This window comes from Lynx canadensis, chromosome E2 (genome assembly GCF_007474595.2).
Source record: "Lynx canadensis isolate LIC74 chromosome E2, mLynCan4.pri.v2, whole genome shotgun sequence".
Classification (NCBI taxonomy): Eukaryota; Metazoa; Chordata; class Mammalia; order Carnivora; family Felidae; genus Lynx; species Lynx canadensis.
The window spans coordinates 26,215,282-26,232,318 of NC_044317.1; positions in this window are offsets into that span (position 1 = coordinate 26,215,282).

Genomic DNA, 17,037 nt, shown 5'->3' on the forward strand with positions numbered 1-17,037 from the left:
TCTGTATGGTCTCAGCCCATGATAGCTATCACATAATGCATACAGCTGTCAGGACTGGCACACAGCATAACACAGGAGGATGTCACAACCCAGAGTTAGGCAATCTTGCAGTGCCGAAGATAATGTCCACTGTCTTTCTCATTAATCTTCTAACACAAAGTTTTGTTCTAAATCTTTTTAAAAAAAGAAAAAAGTCAACAAATATATTTGCATGCCTATGTGTATGTCTGTGTGTATATTCAGGTATAAATAGCTAGACTGATAAAGATCATTCTCATTGAATGATTCCAGGTTCACACACCCTGCCTCCCCTACTTTCTCAAGATGAATCCAATCTTAAAAGATACAACTGTTTTATGCGCCATTTATGTGGAAAATCTGACCTGCAGGCCATTCGTGCCAGTTAATTAATTTTCCTTTGCTCGCCAAGGCAGCTGTCACAGAAGTGGAGGATGCTCTCATTTTATGCGTAAATTGTGTAGGGAAGCATTCTTAAAATTAGAATGCAAGAAGCCACTCAGCGCTAGCCCCTAAGGGAAAAAATTGGGAGGCTGGAAAATATTCTCAGCCTTCGGTCTCCCTTCCTTCCCATTCGTCCTCTATGCCCTCTCTCTCACAATCCTTGGATTATAAAATTTGTATAATAATTTTTCTTCTATCCACCTATCAGAAAGGGCCTCTTTCCGTGTATACACTCATGCATTCTGTCAGTCTGTCAGTCAATCATCTGTCCATCTGTTCATTCTATAATTTATTCATTCATCCATTCAGTCATTAAACTGTCAATAAACAGTGAAAGACTGTTCTGAGCCACTTCTTCTTGTCCACGTAGTACCTATGTGTACTTTACTCACAGTACTTCCAAAATCAGATCATCTAAATATGGTGCCATATCTGTCTTCCTCGTGGGCAAGAACCAAGCTCTTCCCCTTCCCTCCCTGAGCCATTGCTATTGCCTCTGACTAGAAACTTACCCTCATTCCTTTGATCTCTCTCTTCCTTTCCTTTAGAACTCAGCTAAAATGCCACCTCCTCAGAGGTCTAAAATGCCTTCTCATTATACTCCCTTGCAACATCCTGGTTTATCTCTTTACAGCATGTATCATTATGTGCAATATTCTATATATAACTTTGTTTGCTTTCTTTATCTTTGTCCCCAATTGGCAGCCAGCTCCACGATAGCAGCACCAACTTGGTTTTCACTTCTGAATGCCTAGAACCTACAATACATTGAACAAAACTGTTACTCAGTAAATATTATTAGCGATCAAATGGATGGTCATTTTTATCCTTGCATCTCAAGCTAATTGTCCAGGACTCCACATGCAATAAATAGGCACTTAGTAAAATGTTGGCTGCTTAGAAATAACTGGATTCTATGAAATCCAGGCTGTGAATTGAAAAAATCTGGAGACAAATCCATTTCTATTTTCCATTTTCTATTTCCTTCGACACCAATGTCTGTCTGTCTCTCTCTCTTCCTCTCTCTCTCTCTCTCTGTCTTTCTCTCTCTCTCCCCCTGCCTGAAATCCTCTGCAGCCATTTGAAATTCTAAATGCTATTGTGAGGCCATCCTGGGCGAGATGGATAATGTTGTTTCAGCAAAGCATAAACCCTGAAAGTACAACCAGCTGAGTTCTTAACACTTTTCATGATAGCTTCACATTTATATTAAAAATATGGGTAAGAATGGACAGAATGTATAATTTTAAGTGGGGAGTCACTCACCCGCTTACTTTTGATCTATCACTTCAATTGGGCTGAGAAGGAAATTTTGACAGAGACAGAATTTTGCCAAGTGTGAGTAGAGAATTTGACCTGAAAGTGTAATTCTCAGATGGACATCATGGAACATTTAGCAGTCCCTCTTCCTGACTGCCTAATAAAATATTCTGTGTTCTTGAGTTATGAACCTAAATTAGGCTCCAAAAATACAGAAAGTGTTGCTCACATTCTGAAGCGGAATGTCGCAGTTGAACAAAAAAAGATGAGGAAGACAGATGGGTGATGCTTTTCTACTCCATTCCCAAACTTCCCATGTTGTTTGGGCTCAGGAAAGAATTGCCAACAGAGGACCAGAATGTTAACACATTTTGTCTTGTAAGAATAAGATTACATCGCAATAGGCAAAAACTTAAAGCAACCTAAATGTTCATCACCTGGCATATAGATAGATAAAATACGATCAGTCAGTACATTGGAATACTACTCAGCAATAAAAATGGATGAACACTGATACATGCTACATGGATGAACTTCAAAAACCTGCTGAATGAAAGAAGACATATACAAGAGACCACATATTGTATGATTCTGTTTATAGGAAATGACCAAAAAAATCAAATGTATAGTCAGAAAGTAAATTAGGGATTGCCAGGGGTTAGGGGTAGGATGGGGATTAGTTATAAGTGGACAAGAGGAATCTTGTTAGCTGAGTGAAAATGTAAAACTGATTTAAGCTGATGGCTGAATTACTTGGTAAAGTTACTAAAAATCACCAAATGGTACTCTTGAAATACATGACTTTTATGATATATAAAGTACGCCTCAATGAAGTTGTTTTTAAAATCTAAGATTACATTTTTTCTTACACAATTATACCACATTCTTAGCTAAAGTCAGTGCTCCCTTCATGATATTAAAACACAATTTGTTTACAACTCTTTTTATTTACTTATTGTCAAAATTAAACTTGTCTCTAAAAAATAAAATTAGGTTGTTGTTTTTTTCAGAATATTAATTCTGAAAAATGAATTGCCTAATGCAAATGGATGGGTTGAAAAACTCTGCTTCTGAACCAAAGTTTTTTTTCTGGGAGATTTTCAATAATAAAGTTTGGAAGGTTTTTTCCCTTAAAAATGAAATATTTTGTCCTTTCATTTGGTTCATTTCACTTGATTTCAGAGATTCTAATTTCTTCTGGGCTAATGGGAGTGGTCAGGTTTTTGTACATCTTCTCAAAGGGAATTAAATTTGCAATTATTCCTAGCATACCATAGACTCTTGCAAACCCATGTTTCGTGCAGGCTTCAGATCCCTGCTGCAATTAACATATTTTCAAGGTGAAGTGCAGATGTCAAATTAATGTGGAAGGCACCAGGATTGCCAAAGGCCCCGGGTCAAATGGTATTGGTCTAACTGGAAGACATGAGTCTTTCCTGTGAAAAGGTTCTAGGGACTGACATCAGAAACAGGAAAGGTCCTTCATGTGTGAGCAGGGATAGGGAGTGGGAAGGGGGGAGGTGAAAAAAAAAAAAGCTAGAAACACAAGAGAGGACTTGTTTTATAGAGCTTCAGAGAAAAGATCACAAGGAGAATTTTGTTATCACTCCTATTTAGTTACCATTATGTGCCAGGCACTGTGTTGGGCATTTTATATGCATTAGCCCATGTAACTCTGAAAAAAAGCTCCCTTGGAAAATTCTTCGTCTTCTTCTTCTGCAAGAAAGTGAAGCCCAGAAAGATGAAATTTGCCATATATTATTACTGAGCACTTACTATATGCCAAGTACTTTTTTTAAGTTTATTTCTTTATTTTGAGAAAGAGAGAGAGCATGCAGAGCCCAGACGGTGGGGCTCAAACTCACAAAATCATGAGATCATGACCTGAGCCGAAATCAAGAGTCAGACAATTAACCAACTGGGCCACCAGATGCCCCCAAGCCAAGTACTTTTTTTTAATGTTTTGCTCATTATCAGATTCGCCTCTCACAACAATCCATAAAGTAGATGTTATTACTGCCTGCATGTTGTGGATGAGGGAACTGAGGGAGAAGGAATTTAAGAAACATGTCCAAAGTCCCACAGTTAGTGAACCTCACAGGCCCGATCTCCATGTGACGTGGATCCCCACACTTAACCACAGCACCACTTGACCTCATGAAAGCTCCAGCCCAGGGTGGAGGTTTGAACTCTGCAAGGGCTTGTGAAAGACTGTGAACTGCTGAGCCCTTGCCTATGCTGTTCTCTGTGACTCCAAATCCAGATCTTTCCTTCAGCCCTGTTTATTTTTTTTCCTAAGTTGGCCTCCATGGAGCTGTAAGCGAAGAGGGCAGGAGAGAATCCTACAGTCAAGTTTTTAAACAGAGCAGCTCTATTTACTTTAGGGAAGTTAGGGGTTCTTATGAGATTTCATTTGAACCAAAGAAGCTCTGAAGTTATAAAGAAACCACGATTTTAGAGCCAATACAAGGATTACATCTTCTTGAGGATGATTTGGATATCACCCGACAGTAATGAAAGGAAATGTACTCGGGCATTAGATTTGGGATTGAATCTTGACTCTGACCCACACCAGTTGTTTGTGATTTGATAAATTCATCTCTTCAATCTTCAGCCTCATTAATTAAAGGGGAAGGATAGTTGTTTATCTTACTGATGTTACAGAGAAGTTATGAGGATCAAATGAGATAATCTACAACAAAGTGCTTTGTATTCTATAAAATAGGCTTGAAATAAAAATAATAAATACAAGTGATTTATTGAATCAGTTGCCTGGCATTGTGCCAAGTAAGCTCCTTTACATGGATTATCCTCCATAAACCCCACAATAGCTCTAAGCAATAGGTACCATATTATCCCTATTTAATAGACTAAAAAGCCTAAGCTTACAATTTACCTAGATGTCAGAGCAAGGAAAGTGGTGGCACTTCTAGAATCAGAAACAGGTCTTGATTCATTTTTTAATCACTCTTTTTTTAAAGATACATGTCAATGTCACCTCTTTTTAGTAATTCAAAGTGAAATTGATCATTCCCACTTCCATTGTCTCGTGACATATTTGTGCCCCTTTTACGGAACCTAATCACAGTCAACCTTGCATTCAGAAGGTTGTGGGTTGTTGCCTGACCCTCACCAAACTACATGCCAAGGAGGAAGAACTACATCTGTGCCCCAAAACTCCCAGCATCTAGAGCACTGTGAGTGCTCCATAAGAGGGCATTCCCTTCTCCATAACTTCCCTACTGGGCAGAATTTAACCTCTTCCATACTCAGATCTACCCTGGGCTTCTTGACATTCCATGGCAAGTTCTCCTTGGCTTCTCTGGACTTGTGCCATTGCACAAAAATTTACATCTCGTTAAATGGCAAAATAATAATAGCTATAATAATAATAGTGGCTTATATTTATTGAGCACTTACTGGGTCTGAGGTCTGTGCTAAGTCTCATCTATATGTCACTTCATTTAATCTTTGCCACAAGCCTGGTCTAAACCACCCTCTCCTCCACTATGCAGATAAGGAGTTGAGACCTGTCTCAGCTAAGAATGTTGTAGAGTCCATTTAGAACTGAGGTTTGCTAGGGCACCTGGGTGACTCAGTCGGTTAAGCATCTGACTTTGGCTCAGGTCATGACTTCACAGTTTGTGAGTTCAAGCCCCACATCTGGCTCTGTGTTGACAGCTCACAGCCTGGAGCCGGCTTCAGATTCTGTGTCTCCCTCACTCTCTGCCCCTCCCCCACTCATGCTGTCTCTCTCTCTCATAAATAAATAAACTTAAAAAAAAGCTGAGGTTTGCTGACCCCACTGTCTTAACTCTTAGCCACAGACTACACTGCTGTACTTTCCTAGAATTCCTCTTGCAAAATTCTCCTCATTCCTCTAGATACATTCAACATGCCAGATCCTTCCTGAAACCTCCCCATTACATCAGCTGTTCAAACTTATTCTCAACCTCTCCATCATCCAATCCACCCCTACACATACTTCCTTTCATTTTTAGTAATTGTCTTTTCTGTCCACTTGGTTGTAACATCCCATTTCATTACCGCATTGTTCACAGCATCTAGCAACATGCCTAACAGCGAGTCAACACTTAGTATTAAGTTCTGAATTCTCCCCTTGCTATTCATTTATTCATTTATAATTCAGTAGATGTTCTCTATAAAAGGGCAGCTATACTATCTTTTCCCCAGCTCCCAGAGCAATGTTTCTTGGTTATGTCAAATAGAGCTGTCTTAATTATTTGACTCATCTTTTAACTGTTGGTTATTGAAAAACCTGTGGAGGGAAAGTCTCCACAGGATTTCTGACATATTTTGACAGGGGGAAGGACAGGGCCCACATCTATGCCAGGGCCCTAGAATAAGGTGACTGTAACCAACTTTATCCAATGCTGTTTTCAACAGATTATGGAAATGGCTGGGATTTTAGAAAAGTTAACAATTTCTGAAATTTATCTGCTCAACATTTACTTGCTTATCTCAGAGACACATTTCAAAGGCAGAAGCTTTAAGGAGAAAGGGGTGGTGGGCAGGAGAAATGCGGCTACTGGTATCATTGCTGGCCACCTTCCATCTACCAATCCTGCTCTGGGTGTTCAGCTTATGTTATTACCACGTCTACATCTCACAAAAACCCTAGGAAGTACTGCCTATTAACAATTTCCCTGAGTCTTAGGATTTCACAGTCCATTTCTTCCCATTAGAACAAAGATTTTTCAATATTTTAAAGTATGGATACATTACTGGGAGGAAGCATATGATAATAAATACATGAAAGGTCTGAATTTTATCTCATTCAGCCTTTCAACATATTTTTGAGATCTTTTTAGACACTGAGCACTGTTCTAGGAATAGGGGATAAGAGAATGAACAGAATAGACAAGATTCCTGCTATTATGAACTTTATATAACAAAAGGAAAACAAACTGTTTTCTTCGGTGATACAATTGGGGTATGAAAGCTGAAAAAAGACCAAGATTTTCAACACTGATCATGAGATGTTTTTCCATAGAATTAATACTTCCACATCAATTGTAATATCCCGGAATATGACCTCAATATAATATAGACCATTTAAATACAGGGTATATGCTATACGGTGACAGATGGTAGTTACACTTGTGATGAGCATAGCATAACATATAGAGAAGTTGAATCACTGTGTTGAATACTTGAAACTAATGTAATATTGTGTGTCAACTATGCTCAAACTAAAAAATTAATAAACATAGTCTATAATATATATAGTTTTCTCTATGTATATATGTTTATATATACTTATATTTCCATATATAATACAGAACTTTAATAACTTTTTGTCAGTGTTATATACTGAATTTTGTGTCTCCTCCCCCCCCCACCAGCCAATAATTCATTTATTAAAGTCTGAAGTCCCATGTGATGATATTTGGAGGTGAGGCCTTTAGGAGGTAATTAGGTTTAAATGGGGCCATTGGTATAAGGCCCCAGAATGGGTTTAGTGACCTTCTAAGAAGAAGAGAAATCAAACTCTCTCTTTCTCTCTCTCCACCATGTGAAGACACAGAAGGTGGCCAGCTGCAAGCCAGGAAGAGCGCCCTCACCAGGAACCAAATCTGTTGGCATCTTGATATTGAATTTTCTAGCCTCCAGAACCATGAAAAGTAAAGGTCTGTTGTTTAAGCCAGGCAGTACTATGGTATGTTGTTATAGCAACTCAAGCTGACTAAGACAGTCAAGGAAATGCAGAATTTAAAAAATTTTTAAACAAAATGTATACAGTAGCACATTTTTATAACCTTAATTTGAAATAATCTCAAATTTATGGAAAAGGCATTAATTTAAAAAAAAACTTCTGTGTGCTTTTCATAAAGATTCCCCAGTAATTAATATATAGTCCCAACTGTAATTGTGAAATTTTATATTATGTATATAAAAATTACAAATTATATATATGTATATATAATGCAAATATATGTACATATACATATATATGTATATACACACACAACACACACATACACATATGTATGCAATGCAGTGTGTGTGTGTGTGTGTGTGTGTGTGTGTGTGTGTGTGTAACGCTTGATGGTGATAAGATGATCCTGGACTTTGTGACTCTGTGTGTGTGTGTGTGTGTGTGTGTGTGTGTGTGTGTGTGTTGTGCACTACAAAGGACATTACTGAAACTACTGATGAAGTTTGAATAAGATTTGTAAATTAGTTAAAGTATAAATTAGAAAATAGTATTAATCATTGTACTCTGGTTTATAAGAAATGTCGTTGTTCTTAGGAAATACATACTGACATATTTAAGGTAAAGGGGTATCATGTCTGCAACTTATTTGCAAGGAGTACAATAACACTTTTAACTGGTATCAATTTATATCTCCATCCCAGACCACTTCCCTAATACAGAGACTCATATTTTCAATTACCCATCCTACACTCAGCTTGAACACCTCACTGGAATCTCAAACTAATAAACATGGTCAAAAGCAAGCTCCTCCTTTCACTGATCTTCCTCTTCCCCCATTTTCCCTCATTCTTTGCCATCTTAGAAAACAGGATCTCCTTCCTCCCAGCTGGTCAGTAGTTGAAGTAAGTCTTGATCCTGCTTTACACTCACATTCCACATTTCTGCCGTCCAAACAAGCAGAGACTGACTCCCCGACCTGCTCCTGCGCCTACTGCTCCACCGCCACAACCACCTTCCTCTCTTCGCGGATTACTGCAGGAGCTCGCACACTGTTCACGCTGCTTCTGCATCCCACCCGGAAGCCTTCTGCACCCAAAAGCCAGAATGAGCAAATCAGAACACAAGTCAGATCACGTTACTCCTCTGTTCATAACCCTCCAATGGATTCCCATCCCACTCAGAGTAAAAATCAGACATGAAAGTGACCTACCAAGTCCTGCAAGAACTGGCCCAAATTTACCTTTTTGATGTCATCTGTAACTCTCCCCCGTTTCACTTCATTCCAGGCACACTGACATCTTTTGTGGTCTTTCTTCTCCCTTTAGCCCTTTCCCTAGTAGCCCCACAGGTGGCCCCTCTCTTCCTGCAGATCTCTCCTCAAAAAGTACCCTCTCAAACGAGTGAGCTCTTCCTTGTACCTTTCAGCATAAAACAGCAAACTGCATTGACCAACATTTCCTTCCCTCATCCTGTTTTATTTTTGTCCATAGAATGTTTCACCATCTGTATGTCACAGCTTTACTTGTTCAACTGTTTATTGTCAGTCTCATTTCATCAGAATATAAATTTCATGAGGGCATGGGCTTTGTCACTAAGTGTACTGCTGTATCATGAGCAAATAGCTCCATTCTTTGCTCATGTGAGTGCTTAGTAACCTGCTGAATGGTTCAATGAACATTAAAATCACAGTAATATCTAAATACAGTTAGGGAAGACGAAACACAGACATGTAGAATATTTATTCCACCTGCAGACACTACCGGCTGCCATTATGAATTCCAAGGCCTCTTGCATTAGCTCTAAAGTTAATAAAAGAAAGATGTATCAGAGCAAGCTTTGCATTAAGATTGAAGAGATCCTGTTTCTAGTCTTGGCTCTGGACTTGAGGAACACACTTAACCTTGGTTTCACCATAAGTAAAATCAGAGAATTGGGGCTCTCTGGGGTCCTATCCAGCTCAGGTTATGTGATTCTGTGGGCCACCCACTGCTTTTAGAATCCTCAAATAAGTGCATGTGGCTGTCATAAGAAAGGATTTCCAGGTTTAAATGCTTCATGTATTAGCATTCAAAACTCACTTTGGATACTCAAAAGGTGGTAGTTGAAAAACTGCTGCTTCCACTAATTACAGTTATTCAGATTTTTCATTATTATTATACAGAATAATAATTGTCATCACTTACTAAGTGCCCACATTTTAAAAACCTAGTTAAAAGAAAAAAAGTCTAATTACAGGGTAAGGATATTTGCATAAATTGATGGATTTCAGGCATATATTAAGGTAGTAACATATTATAAAGCCAGGAAGGTTAAGTTTCTCATGACTTGTTCCTGTTTTTTATTTACTTCTAATCTAGTTAATTTTTTTAATGGGCTAACGAAGAAGCACTATCTTTTCTCCTTCACTCAGCATCCTGGCTGCCCATCGCTGCCACAGAAAGACTTTTATTTAGAGATAACGTAGCGTGACACAACGGTGCAATTTTGGAAGATAGCTGACCTGTATCTAAATTCTGGTTCTGTCATTCACTTACTTTGTGACCTAAAATAAGCTTCCCACTTTCTCTTAACTTTAAGGGTTTTGTTTATGGAAATAATAAAAGCCAATCCACAGGCTTACAAAAGTTCTTACAAAAGTTCTTTTGTAAGACAATAAAATAAATTTGTAAAATGTGGCATAGACTTGTCACCAGACAAATGCTAGCTCTCTTCTCCTCTCGTTCCCTTCTTTATGGCCCCAAAGAAATGGATCCCATTAAGAGAACATGGAAATTTTCCATAGGCAAAGTTGCCTACCCTCGCAAAGAAGAAATGACTGCAGAATCCCTTTTTACTTCCTGCTTTGTCCCTCTAAAACAAATGCCTCATTTTACCATACTAATTCTTTCCCACAAAAATTTAATTATAAACCCAGGAGAAAATAACATTTTTTTCCTAGAGCACAAACTTGCTGAAATGTGTGTGTGTGCATGCATGTGCATTAATCCTTCCATTTCTATTCTCTTCAAAACAAAGCAAGCAACAAACAAAACAAACAAAAAGCAACAAGCTAGTACCCAATGGGCTGAACTTCCTTTGCTCTGTAGTACTTTAATTTTAATTTTTTCCCATTTACATTCTTATACTTAAAAATATTACACATGAAATTTTGAATTTCTGCCCTATTATGAAACATCAAAAGAACTGGCAAGCCCAGATAAACCTTTGCATATATGTCCAAATTATTTTTGACAAGGATGCCAAGACCATTCAATGGGGAAAAGACAGTCTTTTCAACAAATGGTGTACCACCTGGATACCACCTGGAAAAGAATGAAGTTGAACCCTTACCTTCTACCATCCACAAATATTTACAGCAAAATGTGTCAAAGACCCCAACATAAGAGTTAAAACTATAAAAACTCTTAGAAGAAAACATAGAGGGAAAAATTCTTGACACTGAATGTGGCAATAATTTCTTGGACATGACACCAAAAGCACAGGAAACAAAGTAAAAAGAGATAAATTTAACAACCTCAAAATTAAAAACTTCTGTGCATCAAGGGACGCAAGCAACAGGATGGAAAGGCAACCAACGGAATGAGAGAAAACACTGGCAAATCACGTACCTGATAGGATGTTAACATCCAGAGTATATAAAGAACTACAGGCACACCTAGAAAACTGATCTGAGGATTAACATAACAATCTGCACAACCTGAACCACAGAATGGTGAACTGGGGGAGAGAGAAGCTGTGGAGGGCAGGGAGCTGTTTTTGCTTGCGGAGAGAGGACGGAGACAGGGGAGGAGAATACGGGAAAGGCACCCCTCCCCAAAAGCAGCAGGAGAGAAAGTGGAAAAGTGGAAACAGCCGCAAGGACTGAACTAAGAAGGGAGAAAGAAGAGGGCTTAAATTCCACTAAGACTCTATAACAGGGGGAGCGCAGAGTCAGAAACTCTGCAGCTGATAACTGGTGGTGCTCTGGTGGGAAGGGCGAGTCCCCAGGAGCAGAGTGAAGTCCGGCTGGTCCTCGCGCCACATGAGGAGTGGCAGTTCCCCTGCTGGGAGAACATCAGGTAGAGGCTGTGTGTCCCTCCACACACAGGCAAAGGTGCCAGTGGATCCAGAGAACAACCACATTCACTGCTACCGGAACAAGGTTGCTAAGGGTGAAACCTGGTGCCAGATGTGTGGTGTGATTTTCCATACTCCCTGAAACTCTGCTGCTCTACGATTGCATAAAATTTTTCTGGGGTGGGCTGGCACCTGGCCACAGTCTCTGGGCATCGGCACCTGGCCACAGTCCTGCAACTGTTCCTGGGCATGGCAGGCACCTGGCCATTGCTCAATGAGACCCTCCCGCAGAGGGGGAGAAGAGATCAAAGCCACAGTCCCTCAGAAGTGAGGGGTCAGGAAACACAGCCACATCTGAAGTAAAACTCAGGAGGGAGATGCTGCCTGGGGGCTGGTCACGGACAGTGTAAAAGCAGGGAGTGGACACAAGCCAGAAACAAAGGATGGGTGCGCGATTGCTGATCCGGGAAAGCAGAGTTCGGATACTAGACACTGGATAACTGAGTGACGCCATTTTCACCGCTCCTGCACGTGCGCATACACACCTACAAGTGGCACAATGATCCACCCCAGTAAACTAAGCAGCCCCATCTGGTGGAGAACAGAGCCATTACACTAAGCCCCACCCAAATGAGCCAACCTCGATCTTCAGGAACACTAGTCTCTCTGCCTGCTTAGTTTACAGACTCTAAAACACTTCATAGTTTGCTGCTAGGGGAAAAACGATGTAATTTCAATCGTATTTCAGTCTGTTCCCTGGTCCATCTATTCAATTTTCTTTTTTTTTTCTCTTTCTTCTTCATTTCTCTTTTTCTTGAATACAGAAAGAGAAAAAAACAATTTACATTTCAATTTACTTTTTTGTAAATTTTTCACATTCTATTTTTCCTCTATCATTCCATTTTATTCTATTTCAGTGTATTCATTTTTTTAAATTTTCACATGATTCCTTTTCCCCCCTTTTTTTCTCTAATCTATCAAGCCCCTTTCAACACCCAGACCAAACCACACCTAGAATCTAGCATCATTTATTCATTATTTTGTGTGTGTGTGTTGTCTTTAAGTTTTTAATTCTAATTTTTATTTTAATTTTTTTACCTTAATTTTTTTAACCTCATTAATTCCTTTTCTTCCATCAAAATGACAAAACAAAGGAATTCACCACAAAAGAAGCAGGAAGACACAACAGCCAGGGACTTAACCAACACAGATACAAGCAAGATGTCTGAACCAGAATTTAGAATCATGATAATAAGAATATTAGATGGAGTTGAAAATACATTAGAATCACGCTCTGTGGAGATAAAATAAGTAAAAGCTAGTCAGGATGAAATAAAAAATGCTATAACTGAGCTGCAATCTCGAATGGATGCCATGGCGGCAAGGATGCATGAGGCAGAGCAGTGAACCAGTGATACAGAGGACAAACTTATAGAGAATAATGAAGCAGAAAAAAAGAGGGAGATTAAGGTGAAAGAGCACAATTTAAGAATTAGAGAAATCAGTGACTCATTAAAAAGGAACAACATCAGAATCATAGGGGTCTCAGAAGAGGAAGAGAGGGGAAAAGGGGTGGAAGGGTTATGTGAGAAAAATCGTAGTGGAAAACTTTCCTCACATGAGGAAAGACACAGACATCAAAATCCAGCAAGCACAGAGGACTCCCATTAGATTAAAAAAAAAACCATCAACAAGGCATATCATAGTCTAATTCTCAAAATACTCAGGCAAGCAGAGAATCATGAAAGCAGCAAAGGAAAAAAGTCCCTAACCTACAAGGGAGGACAAATCAGGTGTGCATCAGACCTATCCACAGAAACTTGGCAGGCCAGAAAGGAGTGGCAGGACATATTCAATATGCTGAATCAGAAAAATATGCAGCCAAGAATTCTTTATTCAGCAAGGCTGTCATCCAAAATAGTAGAAGAGATTAGAAGATTCCCAAACAAAAATTAAAGGAGTTCATGACCACCCTACCAGGCCTGCAAGAAATTTTAAGGGGACTCTCTGAAGGGAGAAAAGATGAAAATAAAAAACAAATAAATAAAGACCAAAGGCAACAAAGACTAGATAGGACCACAGAACCACCAGAAACTCCAACTCTAGAAGCATCATAATGGCAATAAATTCATATCTTTCAGTACACTCTAAACGTCAATGGACTCAATGCTCCAGTAAAAAGACATAGGGTAACAGAATGGATAACAAAACAAGATCCATCGATATGCTGTTTACAAGAGACCCACTTTAGACCTAAAGACACCTTCAGATTGAAAGTAAGGGGATGGAAAACCATCCATCATGATAAATGTCAACAAAAGAAAGCCAAAGTAGCCATACTTGTATCAGACAATCTAAACTTTAAAGTAAAGACTGTAACAAGAAATGAAGAAGGGCATTATATCGTAATTAAGGGGTCTATCCACTTAATTAAGGGGTCTATGACTTCCAATTGTTAGAAGACCTAACAATTATAAACATTTATGCTCCAAATGTGAGGGCACCCAAATATATAAATCAACTAATCACACACATAAAGAAACTCATTGATAATAATAACATAATAGTAGGGGACTTCAACACACCACTTACAACAATGGACAGATCATCTAATCAGAAAATCAACAAGGAAACCCTGGTTTTGAATGACACACTGGACCAGATGGTCTTAACAGATATAATCAGAACATTTCACCCTGAAGCAGTAGAATATACATTTTTCTCCAATGCACATGGAACATTCTCCAGAATAGACCACATACTGGAACACAAATCAGCCCTCAACAGGTACAAAAAGACTGAAATCATACCGTGCATATTTTCAGACCACAACACAATAAAACTTGAAATCAACGACAAGAAAAAATTTGGAAAAGTAACAAACACTTGGAGACTAAAGAATATCCTACTAGAGAATGAATGGACTAACCAAGAAGTTAAAGAGAAAATTAAAAAGTACATGGAAGCCAATGAAAATGATAACACCACAGCCCAAAACCTCTAGAATGCAGCAAAGGTGGTCACAAAAGAAAAGCACATAGCAATCCAGGCATTCCTAAAGAAGAAAGAAAGGTCTCAGATACACAACCTAACCCTACACCTTAAAGAACTGGAAAGAGAATGGCAAATAAAACCCAAAACCAGCAGAAGACAGGATAATAATAAAGATTAGAGCAGAAATCAATGCTATCAAAAAACCCCGCCAAAAACAAAAAACAAAAACAAAAACAAAACAAAACAAAACAAAAAAAAAAACAAAACGTAGAACAGATCAATGAAACCAGAAGCTGGTTCTTTGAAACAATTAACAAAATTGATAAACCCCTAGTCAGTTTGATCAAAAAGAAAAAGGAAAGGACCCAAATAAATAAAATCAAGAAGAAAAGTGGAGAGATCACAAGCAACACAGCAGAAATACAAACAATAATAAGAGAATATTATGAACAATTATACATGAAAAAAATGGGCAATCTGGAAGAAATGGACAAACTCCTAGAAACATACACACTACCAAAACTGAAATAGGAAGAAATAGAAAATTTGAACAGACCCATAACCAGTAAAGAAATTGAATTAGTAATGAAAAATCTTCCAAAAAACAAGAGTCCAGGCCCAGATGGCTTTCCAGGGGAATTCTACCAAACACTTAAGGAAGAGTTAACACCTATTCTCTTGAAGTTGTTCCACAACAGAAATGGAAGGAAAACTTCCAAACTCTTTCTATGAAGCCAGCATTACCTTGATTCCAAAACCAGAAAAAGGCCTCACTAAAAAGAAGAACTATAGACCAATTTCCCTGATGAATATGGATGCAAAAATCCTCAACAAGGTATTAGCCAACCAGATCCAACAATACATTAAAAAAATTATTCACCATGACCAAGTGGGATTTATACCTGGGATGCAGGGCTGGTTCAACACCCGCAAAACAATCAATGTGATTCATCACATCAATAAAAGAAAGGACAAGAACCATTTGATCCTCTCAATAGATGCAGAGAAAGCATTTGACAAAATACAGCATCCTTGCTTGATAAAAACCCTCAAGACAGTAGGGATGGAAGGAACATACCTCGAGATGATAAAAGCCATATACCAGTGACCCAACGCTAATATCATCCTCAATAGGGAAAAACTGAGAGCTTTCCCTCTAAGGTCAGGAACAACACAGGATGTCCACTCTCGTCATTGTTACTCAACATAGTATTGGAAGTCTTAGCCTCAGCAATCAGACAACACAAAGAGATAAAAGCATCCAAATCTGCCAGGAGGAGGTCACACTTTCACTCTGCACAGATGACATGATACTCAATATGGAAAACCCAAAATATTCCACCAAAAAACTGCCATAACTAATCCATGAATTCAGCAAAGTGGCAGGATATAAAATTAATGCACAGAAACAGGTTGCATTCCTATATACCAAGAATGAAGCAACCAAAAGAGAAATCAAGGAATCGATCCCATTTACAATTGCACCAAAAACTATAAAATACCTAGGAATAAATCTAACCAAAGAGGTGAAAAATCTATACACTGAAAACTATAAAAAGCTTATGAAAGAAATTGAAGAAGACACAAAAAAAATGGAAAAAGATTCCATGCTCCTGGATAGGAAGAACCAATATTGTCAAAATGTCTATACTACCCAAAGCAATCTACATATTCAATGCAAACCCTATCAAAATAACATGAGCATTCTACACAGAGCTAGAACAAAAAATCCTAAAATTTGTATGGAACCAGAAATGGCCTGAATGGCCAAAGCAATCTTGAAAAAGAAAACCAAAGCAGGAGGCATCACAATCCCAGACTTCAAGCTATACTACAAAGCTGTAATCATCAAGACAATATGCTACTGGCACAAAAACAGACACTCAGATCAATGGAACAGAACAGAGAACCCAGAAATGGACCCACAAACATATGGCCAAGTAATCTTTGACAAAGCAGGAAAGAACATACAATGGAATAAAGACAGTCTCTTCAGCAAGTGGTGCTGGGAAAACTGGACAGCGACATGCAGAAGAATGAACCTGGACCACTTTCTTACACCATACACAAAAATAAACTCAAAATGGATGAAAGACCTAAATATGAGACAGGAAACCATCAGAATCCTCAAGGAGAAAGCAGGCAAAAACCTCTTTGATCTTGGCTGCAGCAACTTCTTACTCAACACGTTTCTGGACGCAAGCAAAACAAAAGCAAAAATGAACTATTGGGACTTCATCAAAATAAAAATCTTCTGCACAGTAAAGGAAACAATCGGAAAAACTAAAAGGCAACTGATAGAATGGGAGAAGATAGTTGCAAACAACATAGCAGATAAAGGGTTAGTATACAAAATCTATAAAGAACTTATCAAACTCAACACCCAAAAAACAAAGAATTCAGTGAAGAAATGGGCAAAAGACATGAATAGACACTTCTCCAAAGAAGACATCCAGATGGCCAACTGACAAATGAAAAAATGCTCAACATCACTCATCATCACAGAAATACAAATCAAAACCACAATGAGATACCACCTCACACCTTTCGGAATGGCTAACATCAACAACTCAGGCAACAACAGA